This window comes from Corapipo altera, unplaced genomic scaffold, assembly GCF_003945725.1.
Source record: "Corapipo altera isolate COAL_440 unplaced genomic scaffold, ASM394572v1 1, whole genome shotgun sequence".
Lineage (NCBI taxonomy): Eukaryota > Metazoa > Chordata > Aves > Passeriformes > Pipridae > Corapipo > Corapipo altera.
In genome coordinates, this window is record NW_020884873.1 from 35549000 (window position 1) to 35567169 (window position 18170).

The window sequence follows — 18170 nt, forward strand, 5'->3', positions numbered from 1 at the left end:
AAAAGTAAACTGTTACCTTTCTTTTTAGAAAAAAAAAAGGAAAAAGAAGAAAGTCTATTATATAGCATGAAGGTTTACAGATTACATACTCTCTTAACAGCAGCGGAAGGTGAGAGAACAAACATCTTTCTCATGTAAAGAGATGTTCTCATTTGTACACAGGGATGCACATTTAGTCTGTATTATTCTTACCTTAAATTCTATAAAGTTTAATTCAAGATATAATGTTCTTTTAGTACCTTAGGTTTACTTAATTTCCTGAACAATTGTTCAACAGCTCTTCCAGGCTTACAGAGCTTGTGAGAACTTAATGAAATATTCTAGTTGCATAGTGTTGGATTTACACTCATGGTTATTAATACATGGTATTGTCTCTTAAGAATTTAAATCTCAATGGGTTGTTATGCATTGCCATTCTCTCACCCTCCCAGCTTTTTGAATTTGCAGACATCCTCAAAATTTAGTTGGTTAGAACATGGTAATAATAATGCCAAGGTTATGGGTTTAATCCCTGTATGGGCCAGGAGTAGGACTCGATGATCCTTATGTGTCTCTTCCTACTCAGAATATCCTATGATTCTGTAAAACTCTTTTTTCATCACCTGCTCTCAAAGATTTGTATTTACATCTGATCTCCTGTGAAGACAGATGATTGGAAGTTGTGTGATCAACAACAGGCTCCACTCTGTATCATATCAATAATTTATTATAATTAATGTGTCTGTATAATGTTATATCCTTCCTTTTATCTTATTTTAATATATCAGTTATTATGTGACAGAAATTCATTGGGTAAGGTGAGATCAACCATACATTTGCAACCAGATGTTCCTTGATCATTGAGTAGAAACGGCTAGGATGACTTTAACAGGCTAATGCTCCACTTGACTGAATCCTCAAAAATGAATCCTTCTTTGTATCACAACTCTACCAACAATGGTGTTACTTTTTAAGACTTGTTCACTGCAAACTCTTACTTCAAAAGTATTGCATTTTTTATACAGTCAATGAAAATAACTGGAGAGATTTAGTTCTATAAATTGCTTTTGTAGTTATAACCTTACAATAACTAGCAAATCTCTTAAAAATCTATTTTAAAGAGTAAGCCTCAAATTATAAAATTACCTACATCAATTGTGTTTAAAAAGATTCAATTTAAAAGTCCAAGGGCTTATCTTGGATGTGAGGGCGATCTGGCTGCGACATCTGTCACCCCATTGATCGCCAGGGTTTATTCGGCTGATCTGGTTGGCTAGGCAGGTGTCCCCTTCCTCCCTCAACGCTCCATGTGCGTCCCTCCTGAAGCTGCGCGCTCGGTCGAAGAGGACGACCTCCCCGATAGAGACGGTACCGTTCATCGGTCAAGGGTATACGGTAACTGCGCTCCCCTGCTAGAACCTCCAAACAAGCTCAAGGTCCATTTGTAGGAGAACGTAGGGTAGTCAAGCTTCCAAGACTGCAGACACATCCAAGTGAGGTACTGCATGGGGCAGTTTGCCATTGTTTTTTTTTCTTTTTTTTTTTTTAAGGGTTGGACTCGATGATCTCGGAGGTCTTTTCCAACCCAATCGATTCTATGATTCTATGATTCTATGATTCTATGATTCTATCTTCATAAAATTCCTGCACAACAAATGCCAAGCTCCCTTTCTAACAAAATCTTTTACCTCCAGAGAGATTGGAGATTCTCTGCATCTAGTAAGATTTTCAAATGCTGTCGAAAAGACTGAACTGCTGAATCATTCTTTTAACCAAAGATTAAATTAGTGTTTTATAACAGAAACAGGTGCTATAAAATGGAACTGGGAAAAGCTTTAAGACAATTGTAACAAAATAATCTTTTATGGAAAATATTTAAAAGACAACGTTTTCTGTCTATCTGATAATCAGCATCTTGTTATACACAGAAGAAAAGACTCTCAGCCAAGTTGGAGCAAAATATGAAAATAACTTCTGATTATTAATGCAGATACAGCTTTACTTGCAGACTTAGCCCAGCAATAGTGTCTAAAATAAATATTTATAATGGTTTCAATTAATAGGGACAACACTACCTGCATTTGTCAAGACATCATCTCTAAGAACATTATCGTACATTGGGTTAAGTCTTGAATTTAGGAACCTGTATGTCCTATTAAATGCAGTGATTAATAAGTATTAAGAAAATTTAGGTAACTGGATTATACAAACATTTATATCAAGTATTTTAGTACAAATACAAATCTTCAAGACCACAAGTTAAAATTTTCAGAAATATATTAGGCTGACTTGTGACATTCAGAGTTAAAATAATCTAAGTGGTAGAAAGATTGTATTTCTTTTGTGTCTGTTATTATAATAAATGCTCATGGAAATGTTACAGCACCAATAAAAAAAATTAATGCAACAAATCCTAAACACTCTCCACAGTGTAATTTGGTACAATATTTCTACACTGAAGGGTAAAATAATGTAAGTGTTCACAAGTGTACTATTTAATGAAAAAAATGTTTCATAGATGTCAAGGCTATTGGTAGTTACAATTTCCTTTTAAATATTGAATACTCTGCTTTCAAGGTGGTCACATCAGCTTTCTTCTTTATTATAGTTTAAGTTAATTACATTTAAAGTTCTTCTACTATGTAAGTAAAGATTAATAAAAACCAAAATAAATGTTCAATGTCTATTCATTCTGGAATACTTACAGAAAAAATTTGATATCAATTTAGCAATATAAATCCCAGAAAAATATGGAACAGTCTATTCTTCCTAATGCAATGTTTCCAGGTTAGCTATAAATATCTCTATGTGAGAACCCAACCTTCAGAATAAATGATTTTACACACATCTATTTGAAATTAAAGTTTTGAAGATATACAGCTTCTGAACAGCAGAGCTGACTCTCTTTAGATTCTGTTCCCATCACTCAGCCAGCTTTGTTCACAGAATTTGACTTTGCTAAACTCACTCTAGAATCTCTTCTGGGAAAATATTTTTATTCTTTTGTCTTTACAAAACTTTGCAAATGCTTGTCTTGTCCTCTCCAATTAGCAACAATTGTTAAAGAACAATTTATTTAAGAAGAGGATCAGTAGGCTGGTTGGGGAAAAAAAAAAAAGAGATTTACATTTCATTTAAAAATTATTTCAACTACAGATTTGTTTACAGGTAGTGCAGGAGAGAATGGTGAATAGGTAACTGTTTATCTGAGTCACTTGGATGGTGAGATTCTGATCTCTGCTCTGAGTTTGAACAGATGAACATTAGAGTCACTGTTACCAGCTAAGGTATAAGGTAATGTAATGTTCTGAATTTTGGATGTGGCTACTATTTGTGAGGAATTCACTTCTTACCAGAAATTACCACCCAAGCATAAGAGGTTTGGCCAGCGCCTGGTCTGGCAGTAGAAATATTCTAGTTAGACACTACTTTTCCCCACACATGCTCTCTCTCTTCATCCCAAATGCTGCAAAACCAGTTCTGTGATCATTCCAAACCATGTTATCTTCTTCTGTTTCTTACCATGTTATCTTCTTCTGTTTCTTGATTAGTTAAACATTATCATCGGGTTGTAACAGTGGGAATACAATGAAATGTATCACAGTTGACTACTGGGGTTTGGATGTTTTTTACTTGGTTGTTTTGGTTTTTTTTCAACTGCTTGTGTGTAGAATGTAGGTCTGTTAGATATCCCATGCTTCTTTATGGTGTTCGGCTCATGAAAGTCAGGGCTTAGTTTTGTTGCCTAATCACGAATGCAGTGTCTTTTGAGATGTCCTGTGTACCATGTTATGGCTTCCAAATGCCTATCCAGAAGCGCATAGGTCTTCCATGATCCTTTATCATCTTTCATGCTAGATCTCTAACATGTCTTAGATCTCTAAGAAATATAGATGTCTTTGTGTAGGTAAATGAACCAAATCCCCAGAGTGAGAATCAAGTCAAGATTAAAACATTTAGACTGAGGTCCCTATTAATGACTTTAAGGTTCATTTATAATCAGTGGAGATCTCGTAATTGGAGTTTAAACAGTCATTCTGTTTACTAGAAAAATACTTCTCCTGGATGATAACATAAATTCCTTTCTACACTCTTTTGACTATATTAACCATATCTTCAGAATAGGGCTAACACTAAACAACTTCTCTGTAGACTCCTTAGTTTTTCTAACTGAAGATGTATTCTACTCAGACACTTCAACAACTCATATACACTATGAATGTAGATGAACCTCATATTATAGTCTTTTTTTTCAACACGATGTATCACCTTTCATGTAGAAATCAGTGCTTCTTGCTTTGGAAAACAACATTTGAACATATAGCAAGTTTGGGAACAACTTATCAGCTCAACGTACCTTGAGCATTCTAGCAATTGCTCTGTTTCAATTTTTCTCTTACTGCCATTTCACCTGCAAGGCTCAGGTAGGGACATACTGCCTCCTGCAATGTGGTGAAACCAAGAAGGACAAATAACTAAGGATCAAAAATGCTTAGTGGACACCTATTTAGGTTGTGGGCTTGATGCTCATGCCTTCAAAATTACCCTCTTTACTCTTGGTCTGCATGACGTTGTATATTATCCTGATCTCCCATGCATTTTGCATATTCTGTGAGAAACAGGAGGAAATCATTCTGTAATAATTGTGCTAAATGTGTCTGGACATACAAGGTTCTATTTTTCAGCTTATGCCACTGCAATAAAGGATCCTGATTCTCAATCAGAAGGTATAGCAGTGAGGTCTAATTAGCATAGCTGTTAACATAGACCTGTGAACTTTACCAACTTTTTCTATAACTACAGTAGATGAAATACAATGAAGCATCTCTCCCAGACAGAATAGTTTTGGTGTGCTCAAGCAAATAGGGAGCCAAGCTCTGCAAGCAAACCTGTTTGAACATCAGAAAACATAAAAGTGTCGAAAAGTACCCAGAAAAAGCATATTTTAAGCACCAACAAGGATTTAAAAAAAACAGAAAACAACGTTGTGGTTTGAAATGACTAGCCTCTGGCAAAGTATACCTACCTACTCTTTATAACTAAGGAAAACTTAGCCTACTGAGGTGACAGAGTTTCTGGAAAGACTCTGAGGAGGGTAGACCCATGACCCTGCATCAGAGAGACTCTCTCTCTGATCTCCAGGAAGGTCAGGGAGTGGAAACTAGCCCAGAGCAACCTCATGATCCAGTAACTCCACAAGCTGCAGCTTAGCAGGAACCACTGCAATGACCTGTCCAATCTCTGTCTAGGACTGTACCATCTCTCTGAAGGGACACGGTGGTCATATAAGACTTGTGCTCAAACCATTTTCAAGCTCATGATTGAATTTATTTACAGGTAGTTCAGAAGAATTGAAAAAACCACAGCACTTGCCTGTAATTTGTATCAATATGCAAGCCAGCATGTGGGCAGTCTAGATTCGGCTGGGACTTTGAGCAACAGTAGATACACAGCCATTGTGTCCTAATGTGATAAGAAGATAATGAGTCAGATCACAAGCGACTGTGGCAAGGACTATTTATTTTTAAATATAATGTTGAGCATGTACTATCGATCACTTTAACTTGTATTAAATTTCAATTCTGTTATAGTTAGATTGTTCATAAAACCTGTGGCAGTCTAAAAAAGAGAACTTCATGCTGTAAATGTACCACTGCTTCAAAATGAATTACTATTGTTTTTTACAATTCCTCTCACTACAAATATGTGTATATATGTGTGTGTGTGATGACAAAAAGAGGGCTGAATTCTAGAAGTGATACACTCATTAGACTCTGTAAAGAAGGCCAATAACTGCCTTAGACATTGAAACTACATCTCTGGTCATTTTATGCTGATTTAGTCTTTTAATAAAAGTGCCAAGATATTCCTTCTCTGTAGAAAAAGAGTACATATTAGAAAATATTTGGTCATACTTTTTCAAATTCATTTATAAAATAAATGTGACTGTTTTCCATTTTATAAATATCAGTGTTATTTTGTGTAGTGTTATAACTGTTTGTGCTAGAGAAGTGAAAGGATACATGGAGTAGAAAAATCTATTAAAATAGCTACTCAGATAATTTACCTGTATTTTCAAAAGAAATCAAAAATGATAAGTATTTTTCCAGAGGCTTCAATGGAAGTCTCACCCACAGAGTTGGAAAAAGGAGTAAATCTTGCAAGGGAAACCTGATTACAGTGAATTGTCATTTGGAAGGATGATGGAAGTACAGTTTTAGGATTCCTCTGGTTATGATGAATGAAATCAGCTAAAGATCATATGTATCAGTCATCAAGATCTTTTTGTCAGAAACTGTGCTTTTTAAAATCTCTTAATGCAACTGAAGCTTGAAAAGACTGAAAGTTGGAGTTGTTGAAGTTAGCACTGTAAGGAGCTACCATTTAAAGTGGACCTGGGATCTGATTTCGTACTGAAGAGCTGGGGGAAATTGCTCTCTTCTTCATTTTTCTGTCACCTGGTTATACCCTTCAGCAAATCACTTCATGTTTCACTTTCCCCATTCTGTCCCTTTTGGGAGGGGAGTATTTGGATGCTTTAACTTGACATACCTTTTCAAACTGAATTAAAATCTTAAACTTTTTAAGATTCCATTCAAAACACGGTTCTTTGATTTTTTAAAAATTAAATCTTATGAATATCCTTAGCATGATAATTTAAAATAAACATGAGAACTCTGGAACAGGTTGCATGGATAGGTGGTGAATGTCTGATCCCTAGAAACATTTTAGGTTGGGTTAGACAGGCCTCTGAGCAACTTTATCTAGTTGAAGATGTCCCTGCTCATTGCAGGGGGGTTGGATTAAATCACCTTTAAAGATCCCTTCCAACCCAAACTATTCTACAATTCTAAATTTTTCATGAACAGAGTCTAAAATACTCCTCAAGTCTATCATTGCTGCTTTCACCTGTCCTTCAGCTGTGCTATCCTGTCCCTCACTTACGATGGCACTTGTAAGAACTATTTTCATGCTTATCCAGCTTTACACTGAAACTGTTGAGAGAGCAGAACTGCATGACTGGATGACTATCTGGGGACTGCATACAGAACAGAGTCTCAGAAGAACTGAATTAGATTGATTTAAACTGCCATGGCTAAATTTAATCTACTCTTTTATCATCCTTAGAATGTTATCATGATCTACATGTCCAAGAAATAGCTAAAATTATATACATATCCTCACAACTGTCATTTGTAAGCTGCAAATCCTAAAGTTCTGTGGTCCTCTGACAAGTATCAGCTGAATGGAGATTCTTATCTTAAACAGACTGCAAAATATCTACCACAAACAGCCATATCACTCATAACACAAGCCATATCACTCATAACACAAGCACCCGAAACTTTTAACACCTTGTCGTCTCTCTTGGTTTATCATAGCTTACACATTTAATTTCAGCTGGGGGTTCTGAACACTACATAACAAAGGTTATGGGAGTAAATGAAATGAGGTACACACACGCCCACATATATCCAAGAGTAACTCTGTGTAGTGTTAGAAAAGTTGTTCAGAAAACTGGTTCCATGTAACAATAAAATAATATATATGTAGCTTTTGATCAGGTGCCAAAATATTAAATTTCGAAAGACTTTTTTTATTTCAATATCAGAATATCATTAAAATCTTGACCTTTTTCATAATGAATCATTTCCATTCTGCTTCTAATGAATTTCATAATGATTCTTTCAATTTTCTCAATTTTATTACATTCAATATCTATTTGGAAAATGTTCAAACAAAATTCACAAAGCAAATATATTGCTCATGTCAACGTTATGTTTTTGATAAAATGTTATTCAGTGGTTGTGAAACAAGAGGTCCAGTGGACTCTATCAGGCCTATCAATTTTTAGTACAGTGTAATATCTAATATCTAGTGCACAAGGTTGCAAATTCCGGACCTCATTATTTCTTTATACTTATTGTCTCATTACAACTATAGATATTAATATTTGTATTTTCCCCCAAAACTGAATTTTAAGCAAAGATTTTGATTTTAGATACGTTTCCTCTCCAATCTCTCCACTAACAGTTAATGTACACTTGAGTATCTCAAAGTAGATTTTGCTCTGGATTCATTCAAATGAAGGAGAATTTGTTGGATCTCAAAATCAAACTTGCAGATGACATTAAGCTGGGGGGGAGTCGATCAGCTGGAAGGCAGGAGGGCTCTTCAGAGGGACCTGGATAGGTTGGAGAGTTGGGCTGATTCCAACAGGATGAGGTTCAACAAGGTCAAGTGCCAGGTTCTGCACTTTGGCCACAACAACCCCATGCAGCGCTACAGGCTGGGCACAGAGTGGTTGGAGAGCAGCCAGGCAGAGAGGGACCTGGGAGTTTGGATTGATGGGAAGCCGAACATGAGCCAGCAGTGTGCCCAGGTGGCCAAGAAAGCCGATGGCATCCTGGCCTGCATCAGGAACAGTGGGGCCAAGAGGTCCAAGGAAGTGATTCTTACCCTGTACTCAGCGCTGGTGAGGTCACACCTGCAGTACTGTGTCCAGCTCTGGGCCCCTCAGTTCAGGAAGGATGTCTAGGTGCTGGAGCAGGTCCAGAGAAGAGCAACAAAGCTGGTGAAGGGACTTGAGCACAAGTCCTCTGAGGAGAGGCTGAGGGAGCTGGGGCTGTTCAGCCTGGAGAAGAGGCTCAGGGGAGACTTCATCACTCTCTACAACTGCCTTAAAGGAGGTTGTAGCCAGGTGGGGGTTGGTCTCTTTTCCCAGGCAACTATCAGCAAAACAAGAGGGCATGGTCTTAAGCTGTGCCAGGGGAGGTTTAGGTTAGATATTAGAAAGAATTTCTTTACAGAGAGGGTAATCAGGCATTGGAATGGGCTGCCCAGGGAAGTGGTGGATTCTCTATCCCTGGAGGTTTATAAGATGAGACTAGATGTGGCACTGAGTGCCATGATCTAGCAACTGCAGGGGTGTTGGATCAAGGGTTGGACTTGATGATCTCAGAGGTCCCTTCCAACCCGTCTGATTCTATGATTCTATGATTCTATGATTCTATGAATTTGAGCGGTTGGGGAAAAAAACTCAGTTTAAGAAGCAAATAGGACATCACTGGTGTGGAGTGGAGTGCCCTGCTCAAGCCAGAGAGACCATATCCTGATGTTATCAAGCATCTGCAAAAGACCTATTGCATTTTATCTCTCCGTTTGTGTTACCTGTTACCCCCATGTAATTCCGCTAAGACAAAGTGGGTTTTCCCCTATGGTGTAAATTTTAAGACTTCCAACTGTAATAGGTTGATCCCCCGATGAATATGCAAACCCCCCATGAATATGTAGTACCCCAGAGCCATAAAATACCAGTTTTTGTAGGAATAAACCATTCCAGTTTCTTGCCTCCATCTGGGATCACTTAGTTGTTGACGGCCACAAGAATTTGTTTTTATTTTCTCCATACTGCATTACTTGTTCTACTTACGGACAAGATTTAAAGTAAAGTTATATCCATTACACAAAACCATTCAATGTGGTTAATCTAATTAAATGAATCCACTTAAAAAAATAATATAATATGATTTTAACATGAGTTAAAATTTCAGGGCAATCATAAATTGAATGTGAACTTCTAAGCGGACCTGAAACCTGACCAATTCTTTCTACATGACTTATTTTGTATTTGGTGAACCGAATCAGATTAACAATGCTGAGCTAAGAATATGCATTTTTTCCAGACAGCTATGGAATATTGTGAATCTTACAATGTCAATTGTGCTTCTTACATTGGAAAGAGAAAATTCCATACCAGACATCTCTGAAGTGCAAGTTAAACCTGCCTTAACTTAAAGACATAGTAGACTTAGGTAAAACATAGAATAAATTATTCTGGATGAATTATGCTACTTGATAGGTCTGTGCACCAGACTAATAAGTAAACCCCTTGATTCATAAACTAGATGGCAAATATTACATGTGCGAAGTCACACACAAATTGCCAATCACGTGACAGCGATGAATTGTACGCTATAAAAAGACAAGCAATGTTTGAAAAGCTTTGAGTCAATACCATAATCAACTTCAAGAAGCACCGGCAGAGACTTCACAGTACGCCTTATACCATGGAGAGTTATTTTAGGTAGGCCAAACTGATGTCCATCCTGCTTCTTGGCAACCAGTATACTCATATTTCTCCTTAACTGCAACTGCTTCTGGCAGAAGAGACTGTTTTCAAATGTTTGTGTGAGTGGCTTGTCTGCAGTGCTAAGCAGTAAATGGATTTTTTTTTTGATCAGTAGATTTTGGTGAATAAGGGAAAATAATCACTTTGATCATATCCCATCTAATACAATAGCAGAAGCCCAGGTTGGATATTCATTTGGTTGGTATATTTATGTAAAAAAATATTATTTTAATGGTATTTTCTTAGTAAATATGCCCATGAATCAATTACTCTAATATGTTCACCACATCTTGTGTTGTTTTTCCTAGGAACAAAGCAAAATACATATTCAGGCATGGAGCTAGCGTCCCCTCCCAAAAATCTATTCCCAAAGTCTCAACTGAATCACTATTCTTTCAAGAGTGAAATAATTGAACAGCCCAACTTGCTTATTCAATTTTTTCCTCAAGGCACAACATGCTAACAGCAAGCTCCTATGTTTAAATCTTGGTCCTCTTAGAATATTAACAGTTACTTCAAGTTTTTCTTAAATATGGAAAAGATAGATCCCTAAGTGGCAGGAGCATGGTGATACAGATCACATATAAAATAAAGTCACTAACGTAATGAATGTTGAATGCAATGTTTGGAGTCAATGAAGAAGTTAAAAGCAATTTCTAAATTCTATGGGACCCTAAGTACTGTGAGAAACTAAAGTATATGATTTAATATCTTCTTCATTGACTTAGCAAAAATTAAAAAAATGTGAACTATGTATGTTCAAGACTGGTGATGCAGCTGATGGAAGAGTAGTCAATCTACTGCACATGTCTCAACATTATCAGAAATTAAGCATGAACTTTATCTGTAGTCCTGCTGTTTGGTCACTGACATTTGTTACAGGTGAGTGAATTGGATTTCCATGCCTTTTGGTAACAATGCTGAAAGTTCTCTAAAAGAATTCTTTACACACTTTATTAACATCTTTCTCACTAAAATAATTTTGGGGAGTATTAATGGGTATGATAATTCTGAACTGTAATGAATATTTTTTTTTTAATTTTGGGTGAAATAATTAATAGTAACATTTTCCTTGTGAAATATTTATCACAATTATATGGAGCAACATTTTCTAGATGTATAAACAGGTCTGTTTTCATATCTGTAAAAACTTGTTAAGTAACACACCTTGAATAAATTATAATAAAGATACTGATCCATTATGAAGGTTTATGAGCTTTAATAACACCTCAAGCAATGCTACTGAAAAAGGCATCTCAGCCTGATCATCATGTTTTTACCCTTACAGAATATTTAATAATTCTTGGAATTTATGATCTTCTTATATATATTTTCTTACCTACATATATCTCCTTTCAGACTAGTGAAATTCACCTGCTTTTTTAGCTAAAAAATAAGGTACATTTATATTAATGAAGAAAAGAATTTAAGTCTAAATAGAAATAAACTCACAAAATCAAAAATTTGTTGTAGTGCTTTCTTCACTCTCCCTGACTGGGTGAGGTAGTCTTTGTTTCTTTTACTTATAGTATCACTTACAGAGTATGTGTTCTTGTCCTACCCTCTTTCTGCTACCAAAAAACCTATATTTTACAAAAATGTGTATCGGACAGTAGTCAACATGCTACATTGTGTAAGATTTATTGAGAGCAGTCCTGAGTATAATGATTTAGGAGTATTGGTGGATGAGGACCTTGACATGACCCGTAACGTGTGCTTGCAGCCCAGAAAGTCAGCTATGTCCTGGACTGCATCAAAAGTAGTGTGATCAGCAGGTAGAGGAGGGTGATTGTCCCCCTCTACTCTGCTCTGGTGATACCCCACCTGGAGTACTGCACTGACTTCTGGGGCCCCCAACATAAGAACATGAACCTGTTGGAGTGGGTCAAGAGAAAGGCCACAAAGATGGTCAGAGGGCTGGAGCACATCTGTTATGAAGACAGGTTGAGAGAGTTGGGGTTGCTCAGTTTTGAGAAGGTTCTCAGAAGACCTTATAGCAACTTCCAGTACCTAAAGGGGATGTACAAGAAAGTTGGAAAGGGACTTTTTACAAGGGTATATATAGAGATAGGACAAGGGGAAATAATTTTAAACTGAAAGAGGTTAGATTTATATCACGTATTAGGAAGAAATTCTTCACTGTGAGGGTGACGTCCAGAGAAACTGTGGATGCCCCATCCCTGAAAGTGTTCAAGATTAGGTTGGATGGGGCTTTGAGCAACCTCATCCAGTGGAAGGAGTCCCTGACCATGGCAGGGAAGTTGGAGTGAGATGATCTTTTTGGTCTGTGGTGGTTTGAAACTCCTAAGAATCTAATTTTTAAGTTCAAACCCCCCCTCCCGCAGTTTGCCTCTGTGAGAGGGTTTAGTGACGGGATGGACTTGATATCTTGTTCACCCCATGTGGAGAGTTTTCAGACAAAATACAACCATTCATTACTGGGGGAAGGGGAAAATATTTACAAAGGTTTATTTATACCCACCTATATATTTACATTAAATTAAATTTCTCCTTTTCTTCAATAAAAGTCCAAGAAGAAAAGAGAAAAGCCTTTCTATCACCTCTCAGGACACAGTTCCTTCATTTCAGTTTTTTGTGGCACTGGTTAGTGTCCTTCATTTTCCTGAGGCAGCAGATTTACGTATGGCAGTCAGGATTTTTGTTCTTACTTTGTGGAAATTTCAACCCCGAGCCCAAGCCTTTGGGGGATTTCCTTGTAGATCTTCACTTCTCTTGGGTTAGAACATTGAAGGCAGCTTTCAGTTCAGTCTTACCAAAGCTCTTTTGCTCTGTCTCAGCTCAACAGCTTGATAGAAACAGCAACAGCAGCAGCAGAGAGCATGGCCACCTCCTCCACATTCCGTCCTGGCTTAGCTCTCAGGACAAGCTTCGGGTTTTCAGCTCCTTTCTCCCTCTCTCTAGCTGCTACTGCATTTCGGGACTCCCTAAGGGTTTGGAAGTCCACTCCTCCTCTTCAGAGAGTCTCTGGTTTTTGGGAAAATAATACAATCTTACCCCAAACCAGCTCTGTTGAGTTTTCCTCTGTTTTGTTGCCAGCTCTCCCTCCTGCAGGAACATCTCTGGGTCTTTCAGCCAGCTTCACGTTATCTCGTTGCTCCTGGCTATCTTTTGGCTTTTAGCCATTACTGTCTCTGTTCAGGACTGCTCCGCTGCCGCTTTCAGTGTCTTCTGCTGCTGCTGACAGTAAGAAAACTTTTCCAGCTCTTGATTACGGGACCCGGTCCAGCTTTGACACTATACCGGGTCTCCTGTAGCCTCAGCTGGGATCTGGGGGTCCTTGGCCCTTGGCCCCCAGAGGGGCTCACTGGCCCCCTGCCTCCTCATGGCTCAGGTCATGGCTACCCACCTTCTACACTATCCTCACTACCTTCTCTTCAGTTTCTGTGGGCATGTAATTTCCGTAGGGCACATGTGGACTATTGATTGGTCCAGTATTATCAGTAGAGTAAACCATTACTACCTCAAAAAAAAAAAAGGTTTTTCAAACCACCACATGGTCCCTGACAATGCAAACCATTCTATGTTTCTGTGCTATTCTTCATGTATGAAAACAGGAGTAAAGACACAATGGGGAGAACCCAAATATTTTGAAGTCCAAATTATTTTTTAAGCCAAAACCATTTGTTACCCATCTCAAAAAGTCAATTTAAAAAAGAAATAAATTAAGAAAGTGGAAGAACGAACTCCCCAGAATCTTGTTTGCAAAGAAGAAATCACTTGGAGTTGGTTAGTAAGAGAAAACAAGCAGTTTTGAAGTTGCCTAAATTCAGAATCATGTAAAACCAACACTGACAATGACAGCACTTCTACCAACTGAATCTTTTGTACTGCTCAACTTTGTAATTTCTCGTCCAGCTGAGGGGTCAGCTACAGACACTCAGGTTCAGTCACAGTGATGGCTTTCTCTGAGTCTGAAAATGCAAGTCAGGGTACCAAGAAAGCAAGTAAAAAAAGTCTGAATCTGGATGGTGGACAAAACAAGCAATTATGTGCAGTAGAATAAAAGGTTCCCTTTCAATGAATGGTCACCATTTTTCTGGTCACCAGTTTTGCATTGAATTATCACCCAAACATTTACATATTCCCCACAGTAGGATGTGGAAACTTAATTGTTTTCCTCCTAGAATCTATTTTATAACTATTCTTCTGTCTCCTTTGGTCTTAGATTTATGACTACAGAACTTCTTTCAAATGAAGATGATATTATGGTGGAGACCAAAACTAATACATTTAGAATTATTTTTGTGCATTAGACTATGAATAACTATCCTAACATCTCAAAGTGCCAGAAAGAAAAGAAAGTTTTCTTTTGTCATATTGCTGACCACTAGGTCAGCACTGTAGGACTCTCTGTGTAAAAGCTGAAACCTAAAATAACAAGTGTGTCTTTGGATAGTTTTCTTAGAGATTTCTGTCTGCTTCAAAGAGATTTGGAGAGGTTGCTTCTTTACTGATAGTTTTGTGAATTGACTGTGAAAAATTTATGCTGGTTTACCCAGCTTATTCCTTAAATGTATTCCACACAACCACCGTTGCTACTAGAAACACATTTCTTTCTTTCTGTAGTATGGGAGTCTTCTAATTAAAAAGCTACATAGCCAAGCTATTTAAAATATGGTTTTCTTAAAAAAAAAAGAAAGAAAATATAGGAAAAAAGAAAAAAGGAAAATAAAAGCAGCATTCTCTTGTAAACAAGGCAGCATAATGATATTACATATTAACAGTCCATGTGTTAACAGATGTAGTTTATGTTATTTACTAGACGAGCACTCTGCACAGGTGAAAGTAAGAATCTGAGGACCACTAAACACTGGATTTTTTTTCAGCATACAAAACCACCTGCATTCTAGCAGTTTAATCTAATCAACTGTGAAACATTCACAGTGTTCAACAGACCTGAAATATTCTAATTTCTCACCCATGATATAATGGTCTAATGCCTATATGTTGGGCTGCAACACGAGGTATCATTTGGAAAAAATCCAAGACTGTTTAATAAAGTTCTCTCCTCCCCTTTTTACGCTATGTGCAAAGTACACAAAATAGTTTTTATGAGTAAACCGTTTTTGTGTTCCGAATTTATACTTATCACAGGTAAACAGCCTTCAAAGAAGACACGTAGAAAAAATATAAGTATAAGCAAAAAAAAACCCCAAAACAAAACAGAAGGTTCCCAGTAAAATACACATTTTGACAATCAGTTTTCTTACTTTAGAACAAAGAACATTTCCACAGTGATTCCTGCAGAACTTGAGAATTGTGAAAATGTACAACACATTGTCAGTCTACTTATTATGCATTCATCAAAGTGATAAAAATCTGTTATTAATTCAGGGGTTCAGCTATGCTCTGATAGAGCACTCAGCCAGATCTCAGACACAGGAACAGTGCATACCTCTATTAGACCAACATCAATGTAGTGTGCTGGTCACTGACACTAGGAAAATAATTTCCATATGCCTTTTTGGAAGACACTATTCAAAATTTCCTGATCTTCTTTTTATTCCTTTATTTTTCCCCTCAGAGATGTCCCATCACCTGTTTTAAACTGTGAGGAATAAAAATAGGCATTTCTCTCAAGAAACAGCAAGAATCGACATCCATACTTACAATGTGTCTTCAAAAAAGCTGATATTATATAGAATAGAAGGTTCCAGATGACGGTATTCAGATGTGTACGGCAGAAGTAGACCTCATTCTTGTTAGCAGTGAGGTAGAGAAGTGGAGGTAGGAATGAGGCTGGGAATTATACAGAAGATATAACTAGAATTGAATGCTCTTTGGTTCTGATTTTAATTCTTATGATAAATCAAGATTTACTATAAAACATGTAAAAGAGAAGATATGGTAAAAGAATATAATTATACAACTTGAAAAATTAGAGGTTCTAAATTAAAATCCAAGGATATAATTGATAGGGGAAAAAGAATAAGTATCTGTTACAAAATACCTTTCTCATCAGGTAAAGTTAGTTTTATTTGAAACTGGGTAAGAATGTCTATAGCTTTAATTAATCAACCTTAGCTACTGAACAGTAACTTGTTAGAGCACACCAACTTGAGCATGTACATAAACTCACAACAGCTTCAAAGTAGGTACTAAGAGAAAAAGTTTTTCCCAAAGCTAAATAAATGTAGAATGTCGGGATCTCTGGTGTTTGTTTCTGCCTATGTTCAAGGTGGGCCCCACATATGAAACTTAAAAAGAATCTCTGTCTTTCTGTGTCAAAACTGTATCTACCTCTGAACCACAGAATACCATGAAGGTCATTTAAGGTTGTGAGAGACTGAAATGTTGATGGTTAATGACTCAAGCAATTGACCATTTGCAAAGCAGCAGGTTGCTTTGCTGAGGCCAGGTTTGCACCATCCACTCCAGCTGAAGGGGAGGAGAAGAGTTTTTTATATGTGGTGGTGAAAATCCTGATCCACATAAGACAGATGGAGTGAACCTCTGAAAACTTGTTTTTTATTTTGTAAGCTCTAAATATTTTTTTCCTTTTAAACATCTGGAAAGGTTCAGCAGCATTACTACAGCAGTGCCAAAATCAAACCTCTGATAATTATTTTAAGCTGCAGAAGGGTTTTGAAATTGTGACAGTGGCAAAGTGCAGCTTATCGGGGGTTAGAAGAGGGGAGAAGACAAAAGCAAGGTAGAAGAGTGTAGAGTGCTAGTCAGCAGAAGACATAAAAAGAAAAATGAAACCTTTTGACAAGTAAAAAACTCCTGAGAGCCATAGACTAAGAATAAACAAGAAATTTTCTCTTTATTTCCTTTTGAGCATTGCCCAAGGGGAGCGCTTTGATGCAGAAACAATGTGTAGATATCTGAAGCTACAGTCCTTATAGACACTGTAAACGGGGTGAGTGAGCACCTGTGTAACCCAGAATATTAAACTGAATCCCGTAATTTCTTTCTGGTTTTTTTTTTTTAGTCCAGTTTTGACTAACTTCTACAGTTATTTATTATCATTAATAAATCATATGAGTGCTGATTTTACATTTATACATCTGATGAGTATTTCCATTCTCTTGCTCCCCCATCCTGAGACCAGGGCCTTTAGGGACCATGAAGGATATCAGACTGCTGTGCACCCTGTTCTGATATGGTCTGTCCTGTGTGCACCAAGGTGATGGGAGCAGGAGTGGACAGAAAATCAAATTGAAGTTGCGAGAAGGAACAGGACTGCTGGGCTAAGTGTGTGGCACAGGCTTAGGATGCAGGACTCGCTGGATGCTGTCATACCAGCGGGGTCAGGGCTGGGCTGTGGCTTCAGCAACTGTTTGGGACGAACAGGTTCATATCTGAGGAATTCTGACATCAATGAACACTTGACCTTTGAGATCCATTCAAAATAGCACATAGTATTTCCATGATAAAAATTTCAGAATTTCTAGAAAACTGTATTATATTCAGCTACTGTAAATTCCAGATAAATATCTTCAGCTACTTTCCCCAACCTACTTCCACTTTTTTTTCCTCAAAGGTTCTGTAGCCGTGTCTAATATTAAACTTCAGAATCAACTTCTAAGTCAAGAGGAAGGGTGGCACAACGGTTTTCAGTCAAGTAGAATGGTGCTCAAATCCCCTAAAGAGTAAAAGACTTGCTGTGTGGCTTTGAAAGTCCATCTAATCTCTTAGTGCCTTGATATTCCAATCAAAAATGTTACCTTCAGATTTTTTTATTTTGCAGCACAGTCAGTTACTTTGATCCTCTGATGGTTAGGAGCATAAAAAAACCTTAGGAAAAAGTGTATCAATGTGACGTATATGAGTTCCTCCAGGATTAATAATTTAAAAACCCTTTTCAAGGTAAGATTGATATATAAATACCATATACTCTGAATGGCATTCCAAGGAATAAGCTTCTCATAGGAAGCATAACAAGGAAAACATCCCCTTAGAAATATATTACTAGCTGTTTTGCAATTCATGACTAGTCAGTTCATTTGCATTTATGTATTTCAATATGTAGTAGAGTTAATAATGTTAGACACATCATGCTTGGTAGTTTCTTGGACTGAATAATAGAATTTAA

At 37.2% G+C, this 18170-nt stretch overlaps 1 long non-coding RNA gene across 1 annotated transcript; it reads left to right on the forward strand.

Annotated features, from left to right (window-relative positions):
• Window positions 1–1192: 1192 nt before the first annotated feature.
• LOC113953531 lies at window positions 1193–16799 on the forward strand. Its single transcript, XR_003529905.1, has 3 exons — window positions 1193–1492; window positions 6501–6504; window positions 16789–16799. It is a non-coding gene; the product is annotated as an uncharacterized LOC113953531 (long non-coding RNA).
• The last annotated feature ends 1371 nt before the right edge of the window (window positions 16800–18170 follow it).